The sequence below is a fragment of the Physeter macrocephalus genome, chromosome 12 (genome assembly GCF_002837175.3).
Source record: "Physeter macrocephalus isolate SW-GA chromosome 12, ASM283717v5, whole genome shotgun sequence".
In the NCBI taxonomy this organism is placed as follows: domain Eukaryota; kingdom Metazoa; phylum Chordata; class Mammalia; order Artiodactyla; family Physeteridae; genus Physeter; species Physeter macrocephalus.
In genome coordinates this window covers 44606251-44612250 of record NC_041225.1, presented here as the reverse complement: position 1 = coordinate 44612250, position 6000 = coordinate 44606251, and the positions used below count along the sequence as shown (strand labels likewise).

At 39.5% G+C, this 6000-nt stretch overlaps 1 protein-coding gene across 24 annotated transcripts in view; it reads left to right on the top strand.

Annotated features, from left to right (window-relative positions):
- The window catches only part of DTNB (dystrobrevin beta), a 266778-nt gene that overhangs the window by 95274 nt on the left and 165504 nt on the right, over positions 1-6000 (top strand). The gene's annotated exons all lie outside the window — the stretch shown is intronic.

Below are 6000 nucleotides of genomic sequence, written 5' to 3'. Positions count from 1 at the left end.
GTTCCCCTGCATCGGCAGGCGGACGCGCAACCACTGCGCCACCAGGGAAGCCCCATCCCTCACTTTTAGTCTGTATGTGTCCATAGGTCTGAAGTGGGTCTCATGTAGGCAGCATATATACGGGTCTTGTTTTTGTATCCATTCAGCCAGTCTGTGTCGTTTGGTTGGAGCGTTTAATCCACTTACATTTAAGGTAATTATCGATATGTATGTTCCTGTTACCATTTTCTTAATTGTTTTAGGTTTGTTTTTGTAGGTCTTTTCCTTCTCTTGGTTTCCTGCCCAGAGAAGTTCCTTAAGCATTTGTTGTAAAGCTTGTTTGGTGGTGCTGAATTCTCTTAGCTTTTGCTTGTCTGTAAAGGTTTTAATTTCTCCATCGAATCTGAATGAGATCCTTTCTGGGTAGAGAAATCTTGGTTGTAGGTTTTTCCCTTTCATCACTTTAAATATATCCTGCCACTGCCTTCTGGCTTGGAGAGTTTCTGGTGAAAGATCAGCTGTTAACTTTATGGGGATTCCCTTGTGTGTTATTTGTTGCCTTTTGCTTGCTGCTTTTAATATTTTTTCTGTGTATTTAATTTTTGATAGTTTGATTAATATGTGTCTTGGCGTGTTTCTCCTTGGATTTATCCTGTATGGGACTCTCTGAGCTTCCTGGATTTGATTGACTATTTCCTTTCCCATATTAGGGAAGTTTTCAACTATAATCTCTTCAAATATTTTCTCAGTCCCTTTCTTTTTTTCTCTTCTTCTTCTGGGACCCCTGTAATTCGAATGTTGATGCGTTTAATGTTGTCCCAGAGGTCTCTGAGACTGTCCTCAATTCTTTTAATTCTTTTTCCTTTATCCTGCTCTGCAGTAGTTATTTCCACTATTTTATCTTCCAGGTCACTCGTCCGTTCTTCTGCCTCAGTTATTCTGCTATTGATGGCTTCTAGAGAATTTTTAGTTTCATTTATTGTGTTATTCATCATTGTTTGTTTGCTTGCTCTTTAGTTCTTCTAGGTCCTTGTTAAACGTTTCTTGTATTTTCTCTATTCTATTTCCAAGATTTTGGATCATCTTTACTATCATTACTCTGAATTCTTTTTCAGGTAGACTGCCGATTTCCTCTTCATTTATTTCGTCTGGTGGACTTTTAGTTTGCTCCTTCATCTGCTGCGTATTTCTCTGTCTTCTCATTTTGCTTAGTTTACCGTGTTTGGGGTCTCCTTTTCACAGGCTGCAGGTTCGTAGTTCCTGTTATTTTTGTTGTCTGCTCCCAGTGGGTAAGGCTGGTGCAGTGGGTTGTGTAGCCTTCCTGGCGGAGGGGACTGGTGCCTGTGTTCTGGTTGATGAACCCGGATCTTGTCTTTCTGGTGGGCAGGACTGCGTCCAGTGGTGTGTTTCGGGGTGTCTGTGCACTTATTATGATTTTAGGCAGCCTCTCTGCTAATGGGTGTGATTGTGTTCCTGTCTTGCTCGTTGATTGGCATAGGGTGTCCAGTACTGTAGCTTGCTGGTCGTTGTGTGGAGCTGGGTCTTAGTGTTGAGACGGAGATACGTGGGAGAGCTCTCGCTGATAGATATTACGTGCGGCCAGGAGGTCTCTGGTGGTCCGATGTCCTGAACTCGGCCTTCTCATCTCAGAGGCTCAGGCCTGACAGCCAGCCGGATCACCAAGACCCTGTCAGCCACACAGCCAGGTACTTGGGGAGTTTCTTGCCTTTTGGGAAGTCTGAGGTCTTCTGCCAGTGTTCAGTAGGTGTTCTGTAGGAGTTGTTCCACAGGTAGATGTATTTTTGATGTATTTGTGTGGAGGAAGGTGATCTCCACGTCTTACTCCTCTGCCATCTTGAAGGTCCTCCCCATTATTCCTTTTAATCATAAGCAAATTTGAGTGTAAGTCATCATTTTAAAAAACAGCCCTGTTGATGTCCCTAGTTTGCTTTGAAAAACCCTTACTAACTCCTCACTGCCTCCTGGATCAGGTAGTTAGCCAGACAAGGTGTTGCTTATCGATCCAACCCTTGCCTCTCTTTCATCTTCATTCCTGATCCCTCCTACCCCCACAGACCCCATCCCTCAGGGTGACATGGATTCTTTTTAGATATTGCCCCAATGCCACAGGGGTTGTACCATTTACACTCCCACCAGCAGTGTGTAAGTCCTTCTTTTTCTCCACAGCCTTGCCAACAGCACATGTTCTTACATTAGGAATTTTTGCCAATCTGAGAGATGAGAAGTGTTATCTCAGCATAGTTTTGATTTGCATTTCTCTTGTTTTGAGTAGGTGAAATTTGTATACTTCTCTTCTTTGTTTATGCTGTTAGCTCTCACCGAAATGCCAGTAACCCCGACCTTTCTCTCCTCCAACAAAGGCCTCATATTTCAAGTCACAGCTAAATATCTCCTTGTCTTTGTTGCTCTGAATCTTTCAATGTAGGATTAATTGTTTCCTTTTCTACAGGCCCTGGCCTGTTACATCTAGTTCACTTATGCCCTGAGGGATGCACCTTGGTCTCCTTCAAATTTAAATCCCCATGACTAACAGTGTCTGGAAAATCATTAATGCTTACTAGGCAGTTGGATTGAGTAGTGATTTTAAATCTATTATAGCATGAGAAAGTATCTGGGCTTGAATTCTAACTGCAAGCTTAAAGCTCATGGATGAGATTGCAATCTTGTTGTTTTCACTGATATTATTCCACAATTTTCTCAAATGAGACAATCTTTGCAATGAGGAAAATACCGAATTTCAGAATTTTTGAAGACTTTTTCCATTCTTTTTTTAAAAAAGCTATAATAAATAAAAGTATCTCGATAAAAAGCACAGCAACATTATATTGTTGTGACATTACAAAGTAATTTTCAAAGTCCAGAATAAATCTGTTATATGGACAAATTCAGTGTCTTATAATAACTGAAAGGCTGACCCATAGTCCTATAACCAGTTAATGTGTGTTTGCTCTTGTCAGACAAAGTATTTCTATAACTTTACACAAAAAGTTTGTATAAAAACATTTTAATCTGAAAGATTTTTAAAATGCTGTTTTTAAGTCTTTTAGCTAAATGTCATACATTGTTTAACTGATTACCAAGTAAGTGATGGGGCAATGGATAAGAAATATTTCCCTGTGGCCCATAAGAAAATAGGAGTTTTGTTTTGTTGTTTTTGTTGTTGTTGTTGTTTTGGGCTGCATTGGGTCTTTGTTGCTGTGCACAGGCTTTCTCTAGTTGTGGCGAGTGGGTGCTACTCTTCGTTGCGGTGTGCGGGCTTCTCATTGCGGTGGCTTCTCTTGTTGCAGAGCACGGGCTCTAGGCGCCCAGGCTTCAGTAGTTGCAGCATACAGGCTCAATAGTTGAGGCACGCAGGCCCTAGAATGTGGGCTTCAGTAGTTGCGGCACGTGGGGTCAGTAGTTGTGACACACGGCCTTAGTTGCTCTGCGGCATGTGGGATCTTCCCGGACCAGGGATCGAACCCATGTCCCCTCCATTGGCAGGCAGATTCTTAACCACTGCACCACCAGGGAAGTCCCAGAAAATAGGATTTTTTAATGGAAAAGATGAGATTGGAAATTGCAGCTATGATGACCTAATGCTAAATTATTTTACTTGTTTTCTCACGTTATTTTAGTGATACTGGATTTCTCACTTTTAAGAGATGATTTCTCCCCTCTTTTAAAACAGGAAAGTTGTAGCCAAGAGTGGAGGGAGGGGAGTCAAATGGCATCTAGACTAATAATTGTCAGTATTGATGATTAGAATAACAAAGCGTGGGGAAGTAGGCAACAAATAGAAACACTGGTTTCTAAGAAAAATATGAGAGTGCATACAAAGATAAAAACAGGCTCAGTGTTTTATTGAGGAAAGCATAAATAAATCATGGTGTTTTTGCTCCGTGGATGAGGCAGCTGTTAAAATGATTAGAAAAGAAGACCTTGTAGCAAAACAATAAAGTATTTAAGAAAACATTAAGTGGGGGATTCCCTGGTGGCACAGTGGTTGGGAATCTTCCTGCCAATGCAGGGGACACGGGTTCGAGCCCTTGTTTGGGAAGATCCCACATGCCGCGAAGCAACTAAGCCTGGGCGCCACAAGTACTGAGCCTGCACTTCAGAGCTCACGTGCCTCAACTATTGAAGCCCACACGCCTAGAGCCTGTGCTCTGCAACAAGAGAAGCCACCGCCATGAGAAGCGTGAGCATGGCAGCAAAGAGTGGCCCCCACTCTCCACAACTAGAGAAAGCCCCCGCGCAGCAACAAAGACCCAACTCAACCAGAAATAAATAAATAAATAAATATATTTAAAAAAGAAAAAACATTAAGTGGAAAGAGAGATTATATATTTTTATATACCCTATGTACATAATTATATAGAAACTATGCATTTGGAGGGAAATACAGAAAAATGAAAATTGTGGCAAGAATGTTCATTACTTGCAGTTTTATTATAGTTTTTGTTATAAATATTCTGTTGTAAAAAATAAAGAGAATGCAAAGAATGTGTTCAACTCAGGAGCAAAACCAAAATAAAACAAAACAAAAAGGTAGAAGAAAAGAGTGAAAGAGTCCCTCTTTCACATAGTTATTTACTGCGTCACAGAATTTTAGAGCTGGGAATTCTGTCGCATGAGTTCTCAAACTTGCTGGTATCAGGACCTTTTTACACCCCTGAAAATATTTGAGCACCCCAGAGAGCTTTTGTGTATATGAGTTATATCTATCAGTATTTCCATATTAGAAACCAAAACTGATAAATTATAAAATATTAAATCATTTAAAAAGAACAGTGATAAACCGATTACGCATTAACATAAATAATATATTTTATGAAAAGTAGATATTCCAAAGCAAAAAAATTTAATGAGAAGAATGCCATTGTTTTATATTTTTTACAAATTTCTTTAATATTTGGCTCAGTTGAAGACAGCTGGGTTTTCATATCTGCTTATCCATTCAATCTGTTGTGATATGTTGTTTTGGTTAAAGTATGGAAAGAAAATCTGGTCTCAGACAGCTGTGTAGTTGGAAAAGGGAGGAATATTTTAAAAGCTTTTGCAGATAATTGTGGATATGCCACATTGCCTCTGGAACATTCCACTGTACAGTCATGAGAGAATCAGATTGAAAAAGGCAAATAATGTCTTATTATTATTATGAAAATAGTTTTGACCTCATGGGCTCCTTGGAAATGTTTTAGGAACCTTTCAGGGGGACCTCTGACCATACTTTGAGAACCACTGCTCTAGCCCTTGAGAGATAAGAAAACTGAAACCAGAATGTTAGGTGATTTCCCCCAAGTCACGTAGTTAATGGAAGACAGGGCACTGGGACACAGTTCTTCTGATTTCATTCCTCATGCTTTTGGAGGACTTCAAATTATAGTATGACTTAGGACAACTTTTGGAAACTGATCCTGAGCGTATTTATGAGGGAGTTCTGAGATATCAAGTATAATTGTTCCTTTTCATCTTGAAGATTTAAAAAACCACACAAAACTACATGATAGGTGAATCAAAACTTTTAGGGAAAGTAGCATTAGGATTATAAGTGGATTTGTAAAAGTGTAATTTTTAACAAATATAAGATGATACAGAAACATTAATTTAAACGTTACATTTATGATAAGTGATATAATACAAACGTATATTAACCACCTCTGACTAGCTAAAAACTTCCTAGCATCTTCTTTCTCAATTTTAAGTAGACACTTTTAATTTCATTTTGGTTTATTGTGGTTATTTGCATATCCATTATAAGAGGCATTTTCCATGTCTGAACCTCCATTCAAATGCTGGGTGACTCTGTTTTTATTTTTAACGTTGCTCACGCATTCCTCCCAGATTCCACTGAAATCTCAGAAACATTAGTAACTTTGATGCCTGAGATGGAAAACACTTTGGAAAACTTTATTTAGCCTATTCGAGTAGGCATTTCTCAAACTACACCATCAATGCATAGCTATGTATAAGGGCCTTTGGACGGTAACTTCCTACTGTTATCACCCTCATTTAGCC